Source organism: Rhinolophus sinicus, chromosome 17 (genome assembly GCF_057876585.1).
Source record: "Rhinolophus sinicus isolate RSI-liver-muscle chromosome 17, RSI-T2T, whole genome shotgun sequence".
Lineage (NCBI taxonomy): Eukaryota > Metazoa > Chordata > Mammalia > Chiroptera > Rhinolophidae > Rhinolophus > Rhinolophus sinicus.
In genome coordinates this window covers 12,746,176-12,759,697 of record NC_142517.1, presented here as the reverse complement: position 1 = coordinate 12,759,697, position 13,522 = coordinate 12,746,176, and positions in this window count along the sequence as shown.

Below are 13,522 nucleotides of genomic sequence, written 5' to 3'. Positions count from 1 at the left end.
TCTATGCATATAGCGTTGGGGCTCTGGGAACTTTCGGAGCCTTTCCCGACTCTCATAGTTGGACCGCAAGTCCAAGTTGTAGATTGATTGGATTTGAATGCTTGGAATGTCAAGAGGTCCGTGAGACATGAACAAACATGTCAGCTCAGGAAAGGAGGTGTAAAATGGCATCTCTTGTGTACATAACCAATGTATTCAAACTTTGCTTTTACATAGTATTTTAATCATTATTTTCATCAGTCTTATAAGTCAAATGATTTCAGCTTTGGAATAATTTAAGAAGTGTACAGAAACTTTAAAGAACCTATGTTAGAGAGCTAGTAATTGCCTTTAAAAAGCTAAAATTGAACTTCACAACTGTTACAACATTCTAATTTTTATTCAGCCCACCCTTCTCCATGGATTTCCAATTGAAGTCTCCTGATAAAACACACTAAAATTCTTCATATTTACATCATATAAATCAAACCATACTTCTAATTATTATATCTTGGTTTAATTCATTTTAATATAATCTCTTACTGGAAGTTCCATGTATTTTTTTAAACTACATTTTTGTTTATCAAAGAAATACACACATATATTTCTAAAAGTTAGATAGTGTTACATAAAAACATAACACAATGGCTTCCCCAGTTACTCCTCTCCCATTCTGTCAGCTACTTTGTCCAGCATTTACACATCCCATATTTCTACGTTATGTACATAAATTGTTTTTGTTGGCCTGATCACTTTCAGGTATTATCTGTCGTCCTGTCATGGTCTATGAGATTTTAACTCTTGAACACATCATCCCCATTGACTTTCCTTTCTCCTCTTCTTAACATGCTAAGATTTTAGGCTCAGTCACGAATTAGGGTTTATATTAGATTCTGCTGATAATGACGCACAATTGAGCCCTGTGGTATGCTGTAATTACATTTTCCTCTTATTCTGTTTTCTCTGAATTTTTGTCTTTCTTTTCTCCATTGGCTTGATTTCTTTGTAGCTCCCATTTTCCAAAGATTCCAATAGCCTTTTCATCCAATTTGTGGAAATTTGCTTGCATCACTTTATTTTCCCTTGGAGACATCCTTCATGGACACCTCATTTTTCTGCTGTTTCTACTGGGCTCTCTCTACATTCAACACAACTGTCATTTGACCCTTTCCTTTCCTATTTCTCTAGGCTATTCCTGGTTTGTTTATTTGTTTGTTTGTTTGTTTGAATCTCATGTTCCCAGAGTTGGCCAAATTTTCAGGTTTGAGGGCAGACTTCCCAAGACTTCCCTCACTTCTGACACCAAGCACAAGTTTTGGGGATTCCTAAAACCACACTCAAGTTTGACGATTTTCTAGAAAGACTCACAGAACTTACTAAAAGATATTATGCTATGTTTACAGTTTATTATAGGGGAAATATACAGATTAAAAATCAGTCAAAAAACAGACATGCAGTACAAAATCTGGGAGGATTTCAAATGCAAAGCTTCTGTTGTTTTCCCCATGGAGTTAGGACCTATTCTCCTTCAGGTGTTGACACGTGACAATGTGTATAGAATGTTGCCAATTGGAGAAATTCATCTGAGGTCCAATGTTCAGATTTTTACTGGAGCTTCATAAGTATGATTGATTGTTCATGTGGTTGAACCCACTCTCCAGGTCAAGTGATACCATGTGGCCAATTTACCCCCTATGTCATGATTGGTCTTTCTGCCATAGCCAGCTTCCACCATAAGACTGTCAGGTATGGCCAGTCTCCATGCTGAATACAGATATTCCTATCAGGTATGACATAGATTACCTCCCCAAAACCCAGGGCAAAGGCAAGACCTCGCTTTGAACAAGACCAAATTCTTTACTACATATTAATACATGTAGTCCTTTGTTTACTTCCTTGTTTTAGTAGAACAATTGCTCAAACAACTGTTTTATGTTTTATGGGTTTTTTGTTTTGTTTTATTTTTAGAACAATAGAGTATCAGAAGTGATAATACTGACATCACTTTATATGGCCATCTCTTGAATTAAGCCTCCTTTAATCAGGACTGGTGGACATCTACACAGGTCACAGTTTCCCTCCTGTAATACTACTCTCACCATCATCTTGGGATTCTCGTTTCCTTTTTCCTGTATTTTATCTCAAGGGTTTTTGTTTTTGTTTTCGCTTTCCTCTCCCTCCTTCTCTTCCTTCTTTTTACTTCTTTCTCTTTCTCTCGCTATTTCGGTCTCTGTCTATGCCTCTCTCTCTCTTTATTCCTTTCTTTCAACACATACTTGAGTAATTTTCTGATCAAACGTGCTTGTAAATCTGTCCTTCTGAAATTTAGTTTTTTTCAGATATTATACCTGTTGTACTCATCCCTCTCTTTGTCAACTTGTATAACATTCTGAGATATTTTCTCTATTTTTCAATTCTGTTCTGATTTTTTTCATTTCTGCTGTTGTTTTTATTTTATGAGTTATTTTTACCTCTGAATTAAATATGTATATATATTTATATACATATTTATATATATTTTGTATACATATATTTACATATATGTGTATATATACGTATATGTAAATCATATACATATATTTACATATACGTATATATATATTTATATACATATATATATATATATATATATATATATATATATATATAAAATGTATCTTCTTTTTGTTCCATAGATGACACATTATTTTTTAACCCTCTGAGGACATTATTGGGGAATTTTCCCCCTAACTAGTGTCTCTTACCTTCAAGATCCTTTTTTTTCTGTATATTTTTGTTCCCAACTTTCATGATAGGAACTTTCTCAAATATCCTATAACCCTTTGTTGTATATTCATGTTTAAGGAAGGAGCTTTACAATGCTGATTGCAAGCTCCTGCGTACAGGAGGCAAGGCTGGTGAGTTCTAAGCTTTGATAAAGAATAACATGGAGAGAAACCTCTGATGTCAGTATATTTAAGAGTTTGAGAGTATATTTAAGAGTCTTCTCTTGGGCTGATTACATTCCCAAGAGAAATTCTTCTGGTGTACTTCCTGAAGAATAAGGGTCTGACTGCCAGTGAACTGAGAAGGCAGTGAAAGAAGAGAAGAGGCCGGCTTCAACTTCTGTTTGCGTGTGTGTTAACCTAATCCCCCAGTACAGGCTGTTATTTCTGCCGTTAGTTCAGTCTGGCATCTACTTGTTCCCAGAGCCTCTGTTGTATCCTCTCCAGAGAATATGCAACCAGTTTTATGTGAGGGTCACAGGGAGAAGTTATCCGGTGGTGTGGATTTATCTGCTTCTTAAAGAGCTTTCCAGCAATCCTTTTTACATTAGTCCCAGGTCCCAGAAGGGCTCCAGGCTACGAGCTCTGAGCCATGTGCGTTTTCTACCCTGAACAGCAGGTTGGCTCTTGTGTTTTGGCAATGCTAGCTTAATATTTAGCATTCTCTACTTGACCAGCTAAGTTTCCACTCTGAATGAGTGTATTTTAGTGGGGTTTTAGTGGGGTTTCTGGGGAAAATGTGTTCAATCCTCAACCTTTATCCAGAAGCACTTCTTTTGTAACTTTTAGTATAAATTGCAGCAGCAGATGCTTTCAGTATGCCACACATATGCTCTCAGCATTTACCTCTGCATGTGAACATAACTTTCTGAAAACATCTGGGACTCTTCCTGAAGGCTTTTTCTTTGCGTTGCTTTTGGCTCTGGAATTTTGGCTTGTGTTCAATAGCAGGGAGTCAGTGCTTTTGGAAGCAGCCCCTCAATTGGGAGATCTCTGAAGTGTGTGCTACACTTTCTCCCAAAGTTCACCAAGGGATTCAGTTCCAGGTGCCTGTGGCGATAACTTGGTGCATAGTACATCTTCTATCAGCCTCTTTTAGTTCTCATACCCTCACTCCTTTCCTGGCCTTTCCTGGAATCACCATCCAAATTAACTTATAATAACTGAATGCTTGTGTCTGCCTGTTTCTGAGGAGACTTGGAAGTGTATTTCTCTAGCTATTTGTCAAACGTTTTAATATGTTTTACCTACCCTGTTATTTTTAGCTGGCTCATAATTATTAGATAATTACTTTTGAGAAGTGGGTTATTAATCTTATAGTTACTTTCTGGTCACAGCAACATAGACCGCAGTGACAGGAATCATATTTGAGTGTATTTGTTTATGACGAGCGATTTCCTACTATAGGAAGGCAATGTATCTCCTTATTTAGGAAGTCATTCATGTTGGGAGACATCACTTGATTAAAGTGTCCTCAGTTTGTCCATAGCCAGTCAATTTTAGAAGTATCCCCAAGTCTGTGTACTAATTGCCTTTGAATCATCTGTAGCATACAGCAAGGTGAAAGCAGGGTGACCTCAGTCATAAAAAGCCATTAAATCCCAAATGCGTGCAAACAGAAATGCATTACTTCTGTGCAACTCAGGTATTTGGGGCACATAAAGTGATCTCTAAAAGCTTGCTACACAATGAGGAAATAACAGATAAGCACCAAGTCAGATTGATATTTATCCCAAGGCAAGGTGTACACATTTCCTCCCACCACAGCACAAATTATTGAGCTGAAAATTCACACAGGAAACCATACCGGTTTATCAGCTGATTCTGTTTATCTTTTAAAATCCTTGAAAAGAATGCCCTTTGTAAAATACTGTTACAAAGCACCTGTATTCTACAAAATTACTTAGACAAGCAACTGAAAATCTTAGAGTAATATCGATTTTTTTCATTGACTAGTTCTACAATAATCAATGAGAACATTTTTTTTTTCCCTCACAGCGGTAGACACTACCAATGTTTTAACTCTCTCTGTTTTTTTGTGTTTTTTTTCTTTTCTCTCTAACAATGATAAGAGGCAATTTGAAGCATTGAAGGTCTCTGCTCTCCAGTGGTCAATTCTTGCATTCCATATCTCTCTTTTTTATTACCTGAACATAAAACCACTCTTTTGGTTGTGTCCTCTACACAACTGCCACAGACATTTGGAACCATATGTTCCTGTCTGGTGCACACCATGAAAGAGTGGGGAATGTCAAAATATGGTTTACAGAGTCTCTCGCAACAGCCAATGAAAATCTTCCATGACATGTTGCGGCACCCCAGACAGCAGTAGAGATGGAAATCTACCTGGGATATTGAGGGAGGAGCATGCTGAGTGCACACCGTGGCTTCACTTTTCTCTTTTGGAGTCACCTTGATAACGTTACTTACATCGCTGCCTGTGCCTAAGGAATCAGGGCAGTTCCTCTTTGTGGACTTGTGTAGCTATTTCAATGATAAAAACTGGGTGACTGAAATGAGATGTAGAAGCAGACACTTGTGGCTTTGTCCTTCTGCCCAGCCTTACCGTGGGCGATGTCAAATCTGTGTTGTACCACCACCAGTCTCAAACATCAGTGAAAACATTTTTTAAAATAGATGACGTTCCTGCTAGTTGGTACCAGAAGAGACTGAGTCACTAAGAAGCTTCAGTATTTTTCTTCTAAATCACAAAGCAGATTTACTCTATCCATACGTTACTTCACCGACTGCTGTGCTGCTTCTCAACTTACAGTTTTATTTATCAAAACATTCATTTACCAATGTTTATTCTGTCCTGAACAATGTACGATGATTCTCTCTTCTGGGAACTTGAGAAACTGTGTATGATTCAAAAATGAACCAAAAACTTAAGGACATAAACTACTTAGTTATATCATATACCTACATTATTTGCATACAAAGTAAAATCTAAGATAATAATAATTCATTTGCTCTTTACATTTGTTCATGGCAATACAATCTTGGTTTCCCTTTTCTCTCTCACTCCTGAAACCACGTCCTGTCTTACAATGTCTCATATTCCTGACTGCCTTGTTCACGTTTGATTTTCAAGTAATTCTCATTCTGTGACCTTGGTTGCCTTTAGGAAGACATAGCATGAAAATCCCTAAAAAGAAATTGCTGTTGTTCACTTACTATTATTCTCCATTTTTCCTCATCAAAAGAAAAGAAAAAGAAAGATAACCAAATGCTCAGTAAAAGTATTATAAATAACCATGTCTGAATTTAGGCCATAAAAATATAAGATGAGGGTTTCTTATTTAGTAGCTATGGGCCCTGGAGTTGACAATGATAAAAGTTGTGCCCAAAGTCACAAATATGGCATATAGTTAGTCATAGACGGTGTTATTTGGCCCAAAATAGACTTTTATTTTGGCTTTCTTTCCTTAACCACATTCAGAATAGAGAGAACAGTGAGGAGAACCAGCAGGAAGACAGAACAAAAAGCTAACAGAAGCATAAAAGTGTTCAAACTGCCAGCTAAATTCATTGCACATCTCAAACTCAGAAATTTTTCAGGTGACTCTCTTTTTGACAAAATGTGGGAACCACAGGATCTACAACACTTATAAGCGAAACTCAACAGCTTTAATAATAGTTACAGAAGTGAAAGCCAATTTGGATAAAATAAGATGTTGACTCAAGTCCAGAAAAGATTTTTGAAAACAAAGTTTAAAAAAATCTCGGTTTGCCTTTTGGGAAATCACATTCCCCAGCACCTTGACTCTTCCTCTGGATTTCTGTATTACTGGGGCCATTTTACTGCTGCATTTCCTCTCCCTCTGACATGTGCAATATGATACTTTGTTTTAATCATAAAGTAACTAAAAAGCCATTGCATCCTCTGGCCATTGACTGAGCATGTACTTTGTGGCCCACCTTCCTAGAGAAGGACACGGATGACATTAGTGGTGGGACATAAGTGAATTCTATGTTCTGTCCAGTTTACTGTCTCAGTGCCTGTAACATTAATAATACACCCAGAAGGTAACAGATAAAAATCCAACCTTAGTGTCTGTCAGCTCATTCTCTAGGAAAGGCAAGGTTAGCATAATTGGTATGACACTAATGTAAACTATTCTTTATTACTGCCTCTTGTGTTATACGACAGTTCATGTCCATCAACTGATCATGTCCACATGTGATCAGAAACTTAGCCAATTGTTTCTGTGTTGACACTATTTTCAGAATGTTTAAGGTGGTTTTCCTCCCTGGCTAATGACAGCCCATTTATTGGTCTTAATATCTGAATCGTGTTTATGATATTATTTTCCCAAGCCAATTTAATATGCCATTTGTTAATTTGAAAACAATAAAATAAGCAAATTTTTTTTTCAAGGGTCAGGTATGAGGAGTGGCAGCACAGTTCTAGATACCAAGGGGTCTGGAGAAAGGGGGAGAAAACCGAATATGGAATGACAAACCTTCATTCTGTGCCTGTGTACTGTGTATCTGTTGGGCAAATCTCTCTTGCTGACCTATTGAAACTTAGACTCTTTCGCTGTTAAACAGCTGAGATCAATGTTCTTTGAGATCCTTCTGTTTCTAATGTTCTACTGAGTCTCCATATTCTTCCATCTTGCCAGTTAAACTCATTCTCCTCATCAGCTGTTCAAAACTCTAACATGATCAAATTTTTGGTTTGATAAGGTTCCTTTGATTGCAATGTGGAAAAGAGCTTGGAGGGGAAATGGGGTTTAAATAGGATGATACAAGTAAGAGGTGAATCTAATAAAACTTGAGTAAATTGATGGGGGTGTGGTCTCATGGTGTGGGGGTAGATAGCAGTGCATGGAGCTAGAAGAGGTATGTGGTGTTAAGCTGTCAAGAAGCAGCTTACTGCTTCAGATTTGGTAAGTGAGGAGAAAGGAGATGTTAAGGCTTCTGCTTTAGGTCATCTGTTCAACATCAGCACCCTTCACTGATACGGGGAAACAGCAAAAACATCAGCTTTGAGGAACAGAGAAAAAATTGATTTCGAATGTGATGAATTGGAATCTCTTTGGGACATTTTCATATGACTGTTAATTATATTTGAGGGTTATGACTTTTACCCAGCACATACCTGAAGCTACCTCACCATATGCCGTGGCATCTGGAAAAAAATTCAAGTGCAACATTAATTTTGAAAGCAATACAAATTTTAATGGAAGTTTCATTGGAGAGACAGAGAAATGGAGTTAGTTACAGTGCATATCATAGATTAAAATTTCTTAAAAATTATCCTTACATATAGTTCCGTCTCTGAATCTCAGCTATGATTTCTAATCATTTTCTTTTCCTCTCTTATAAAAACTCTCTCTTTTCCTCTAACCATAATCCTTCAAAATGCCAAAGCTTTGTATCTTTCATTCACTTAAACATGAAGTCAGGGTACCAGTCTTGCTTTTGAGAAGTTTCAATGCATCCTGTCACACTTACATCTCAATTTTATTACAAAGCACATCATATCCCAATTAATTATATATTAGTCTCTATTTCCTTTATTTGATGTTGAGCCTCCCAGGCACATGGTTATTTTTATTTTTTATTTTTTTTTAGATATAATGCTAGAACTCACGTTAAATTTATATTAGGTGAAAGTATATATTTATTTAGTGGGGGATGGGAAAGAATTACACTTAGGCATTAACTAATTATTTTTCAAACTATAATTTTTAATAAAACATTCCTGGATTTCCCAGTTTGAAAGGATCTCCTCTCCCATATAGGCTCTGAAAACACATTAATTTCACCTCTGGCATTTAATTTCCACTTATCACCTGCTACATCATATTTAGCTAATCCCACACATATTATATTTCTATTATGCTAATCAAGGTCTATTAGCCTTCGTATTACCAACACCCATCCTCTGGTTTTACTATGTTCAGAAAGTGTTTTTTAAGTACACTTCAGAAGGTATAAATGAACAAGGTCATGGTCGAGTGTTTATGTCTGTGTACTGTCAATGATCTCTATATTTTCTCTCCCTACATAAAACACTTCTGATTCTGATGGTTCAGCTTGTGTTGTGTCCACCCAGTTTTATGTTGCCTGAGATCAGGGGCCATTTCTTTTCCTAGTTTGTATCCTTTTATTCCATTTCCTACTTACATGTTTTGCTAATGCTAATTGCTTAAAATAGATTTATTGAGTGAAGTCATGCAGTCACAGACCTATGGGATATCCAATCTGCCATCGACAGAATGTCTCCCTCAAATTTGAAAACTAAGCATCCCTCAGTAATTGAACAAAGTTTGTGATATCTTTAGTGAAGAAGAGCAGGCAAAAGTTACTGGAAATGTCTCTGGTAGCTTCTACCCCCATAGGATATTGCATATTCTCAAGAACACTTAAGATTTTATATATGTCCACAAGTAATTTTTAAAATATTAATACTTAGTTTCACTAGTCTGCATCTTTACTTTTTAGCAAAACATACATCTAAGTGTTTTCTCCATTGGATTAAGCACTATAGCAAGCACATATATGTTATCTTATATACCACCTGCAAGGAATTTTAGCATTTTATTAATCTTTCAGTAAAGAAAATATTCACTAACTTTAAAGTACAAAAGAACTCTGGGAAATTATATGGAAATGGTTTAACTGTATCCAAACAGGCCTTCTGCACAGAAAATAAGAAATGTCCCTTTAATTAGAGTGACAGCAGGAGTTTAGGAAGGCAGAATTTAATGTAATTAAAATTGGAAAATAATATTTAACAAGACTCATGCTACATTTCTTGAAGAAAACACAATGAGGATCTTTTAATTTCAGATGAGTCAATAATTTTATTTTCATATGTCTCCTGAGCCTGTTCTAATTAAAAGGGTAGGGAAGGTAAATTTGTGGAAGCATTCTAAACTTTCCTAGTCTCAACTGAAGGCTTTTGCTTGTGAAGTATGTTCACAACATTAAGTTGAATTTCAGAAAATGATACTTTCAAATCTAATATGAGTGTGGGAAACCAAGACTATTGAATAAGACAGAGAGAATCCAGGTATAAAGCATAGTACTTAAGGAATGAAAGCTATAGCTGTACCACTTCTATATTCATTGCTGTCTGTCTGCTTGTTCACATTTTTTATTAAAGAAGAAAAGTTTTACATGAGCACATCCTGAACCCACGTGGTGTATTCAAACTCTAAGTTACGAATTGCTATTGCATGTGAGGTTTCACAGCTTTGATTCTCCTAATTAAGCACAAATTTAAAGTTAAGGCACTCAGTTTATTAAGCAGAGAAAAAACACATAAAAGAGGTATTCTCCTCTGTGTCAGAAAGGGAAAAAGTGTTGTGAAATAAACTGTACTGTGTCACATATTAAACGAGAGAAAAACATGCTTGAAGAGAACTAAATTGTTAGTGTACCAGTGAAAAGAAGGGGATTTTTAACGTGTTGCAGTAATTACACATTAGATATGGGTTTAAGTGTTAATTTCCACCACTACTGAAGGTATGTGAGGCAGGATGGGAAGAGTCTTGGTCCTGGAATTTACTCCATCACTGTCACTTTGTCAATAATAATAATGGAAATTAATGCTTATTGAGTTTAGTATGTACCGGTTACTTTATAAGTATTATCTTAATCCACACAGCAGCCCTCTGAGCTAGTTCCTATTGTCATCATTCCCATTTTTCAGAACAGAATTTGGAAACACAGAAAGGTTAAGCAAATTGCTCCAAATCACTTAGCCAATAAGATGTGGAGCCAGAATTCAAATCAAGTAGTCTAACTCATGAGCCTATGCTCTTCAGAATGTTATATTCTAGTGTCTAAGTTTATATTTGTGTACGATTATTGACTATCTGTATATTTTTCTCAAAGTATATAACACTTCTCTTTTCATGATCATTTGCATTGTGCTAATCCAGTTTTATTTCTATTGAGATCAAGAACCATTTCTTTTCTTATTTTGTAGCCTTTAATTACATTTCCTACTTCCACATTTGTCAATTGCTAACAGACATGCTAATAAGTAGGTGGAGCCAAGATTCAAACCAAGCAATTTACCTTGCTTGGTCCTGGGTTCTTCTCTGCTTGGCTCCACTGCCTGAGGGAAACAAATGATCTCTGCTTCAGTTTCCTCATCCATAAAATGGAGTGTGGAGGGAGTTTAAAGGTCTTGAAGGACTTTTTCACCTCAGTAGCTTAGTCATCATATATGGTAGGTATTCTAGGCTAACACAGAGCTAAGGAAAATAGATCTCTGTATGGAAGGAAAAAATAAACATTTATTTACCAGAGTGCTCAATGGTCGGGACTAGTCTTGGTTTCCATTGCCATGGGATGCTACCTTCAGTCAAGAATTAGAATGTAGGTAGTTTTGGAGTTGGTCCTAGGATATACCAGTAGGAAAGTGGACTGGTGAGACGGGGAAGTGGACCAATATATGGTACATTGTCAACCAAGTTGGGAAACTGAGAAAAGCATAGAACACAACCAGGGGGTAATATTACCCGAGAGTCAGGCTGCTGGGACACTAATTAGTGATTGCTGTCTCGGGGGCGAGTTTGGCTATAGGTAGAATGGGCACAGGAGCCCAGAGGACGTATGTAAGCAAAAAAAAGAAGTTGCTGGCCATTGTAAGTCAGACCTGCCCACGCCAAAGGAGTGAGGGCAAGTGAACAAATACACCTGGAACATTTTCCACAGGTGTACGCTGACAACCTTAACTTTTAGATTAAGAGTTATTCTAAACCATTGGTTGGTTTGTTTGTTTGCTTGCTTGTTCTTCCTGGTGGAATTAATTTTATCTTCTGGAACAGTACAATCTTCTTTATCCTAGTAAATAGAGTGTAAAGAACACAATTGAGTCCACTTGATTGGTAAGTTTCTTGCCATCATTCAGTGCCATTATTATGACCAAAATTTGGGTGTTTTCATGTGACCTGAGAAAATGGTTTCACATAGCGTGATACCTCCGAAAAATACTTCATGACAAAAATCTCTGCACATACAATGGATGAATTTAGAAGCCCAAATGATGGCTGCTATCTTTTCTTTCCTGGACTTGAAGAAATGCACCTATCATAACTGCAATTTTAATCCTTTTAGAGAAATGGTTTCCAAACCAATTTTTTGACTTCACAGAGCACCCTTAGGAATCACATAAATTACTCAGGAAGAAAAACAAAACCACATAAAAACAACAACTAACAAAATCCTGAATCAATACCAATTTAATTTGATTTTCAACATGTAACTATTTCATGAAACACTTTTTGGGAAGTAGTTCCATCTAATGGAATAAAATAATAAGTGTTATAATTTGCAAAGCTTGCTAGTAACTGCTTTATTGAGCCAAGAGGAAAACAAACAAACAAACAAATAAACAAAAAACACTTGGATACTAGAAGCATCGTCCAGGGAATATATGTACTGAAGAAAAGTGATCATTTCTAGAACTGAAAAAGAAATTCACTGAGTGAAGGGAAGGAGTAAAGAAATTGTTACACATGAGAATTGGACTTTCCTATGACCTCCAAATTTATTTCTCTAACAAACCAGATTTATTGTTGCTCTTGTACTTCTCTGCTTCTTAATATAAATTTTTTTGTTAGGTGACATTTTTTCTCTGTCTCTCTCTCCTTCCTCCCTCGTTCTCTCTCAGATTTCTCTCTTTCTCTCTTAATCAATGTGGGACAAAAATACTATTATTATAGAAGTTTCTCCTGCCATCCTAAACATTCTGGATTGTTTTGGAAGAGACAATCTGGGAAAATCAATAAGCAGTGCTTTATATTTCCTGCTTTGTTCCTTTCAACAAATTTATGAAATAATATCCAATTTATCTGCCATGTGGTTTTTTAGGATCTTCTCAAACAGAAGCTGATGTAATGTTGAAGTTGGATATAAAATTTTGTTTTGACAATGCTTAAAGCGTACCCAAATATGTCGATCAGGGATAGCATGACATCTTTAATGCAAATATTATTAGATCTGGAATTCATTTACATGACTTTGTAGGCTCTACATATACTAAGTCATTTAAGTTCATGGTAATAAACATATATTTCAGTTTATATTTATAATATCTCTTTGAAAGAGACTGCTACTGTCCTCTGACATTTTTTCTCACCTTTGTGTATAGTAGGATTTATAACAAGAAATATGCCTGTCCAGGGCAAGACTATTTATTAGTACCTCTTGAGGCTAATTTAGTTAGTTAGGTCATATAACTAAATTATTGCTGGGGGAATGTGAGCAGAAGAGATGAGTTCTAATTCTGGGTCTGAATCTTAGAAAATTGGACATATGTTCCTCCACGTTCCTTCTTCTGCCCCCTGTAAGGAATATAGCTTTGAACATTCAGAGGAGGGCAATGCACTACGAGGTAGAAAACCAAAAATATGAGTAGAACGCAGGCCCTAAATGACTGAACGGACCTGAGTCTTCTGCCAGCGTCTGCACTGCTAACTGCCAAAGTCATGTGAGTGAGAAGTAGACGTCTGTCTTTTCTTCTGGTTTGTTTTGTTTCATTCAGTGTTTTGGAGCTTCTTTGTTATAGAAGAAACTCAGTCTTCACACTAACTAATGAATTGTTCAATAGGCAGGGGAGTTTAATCTCCTGAGACGACACCCATTGTTTTAAAGAAACTTGAATGTTCTCACCAGGCCAAGAAGGTTAGCAAGCACAGAGCTGATTAAGGAATGCTTCCAGTTTAGGCATATTGGGGCAGCTTGTTTAGCACAATATTAAACTTTTGGTAGCAGACGCTTACAAAAACAGTGGAGATATATATATATAT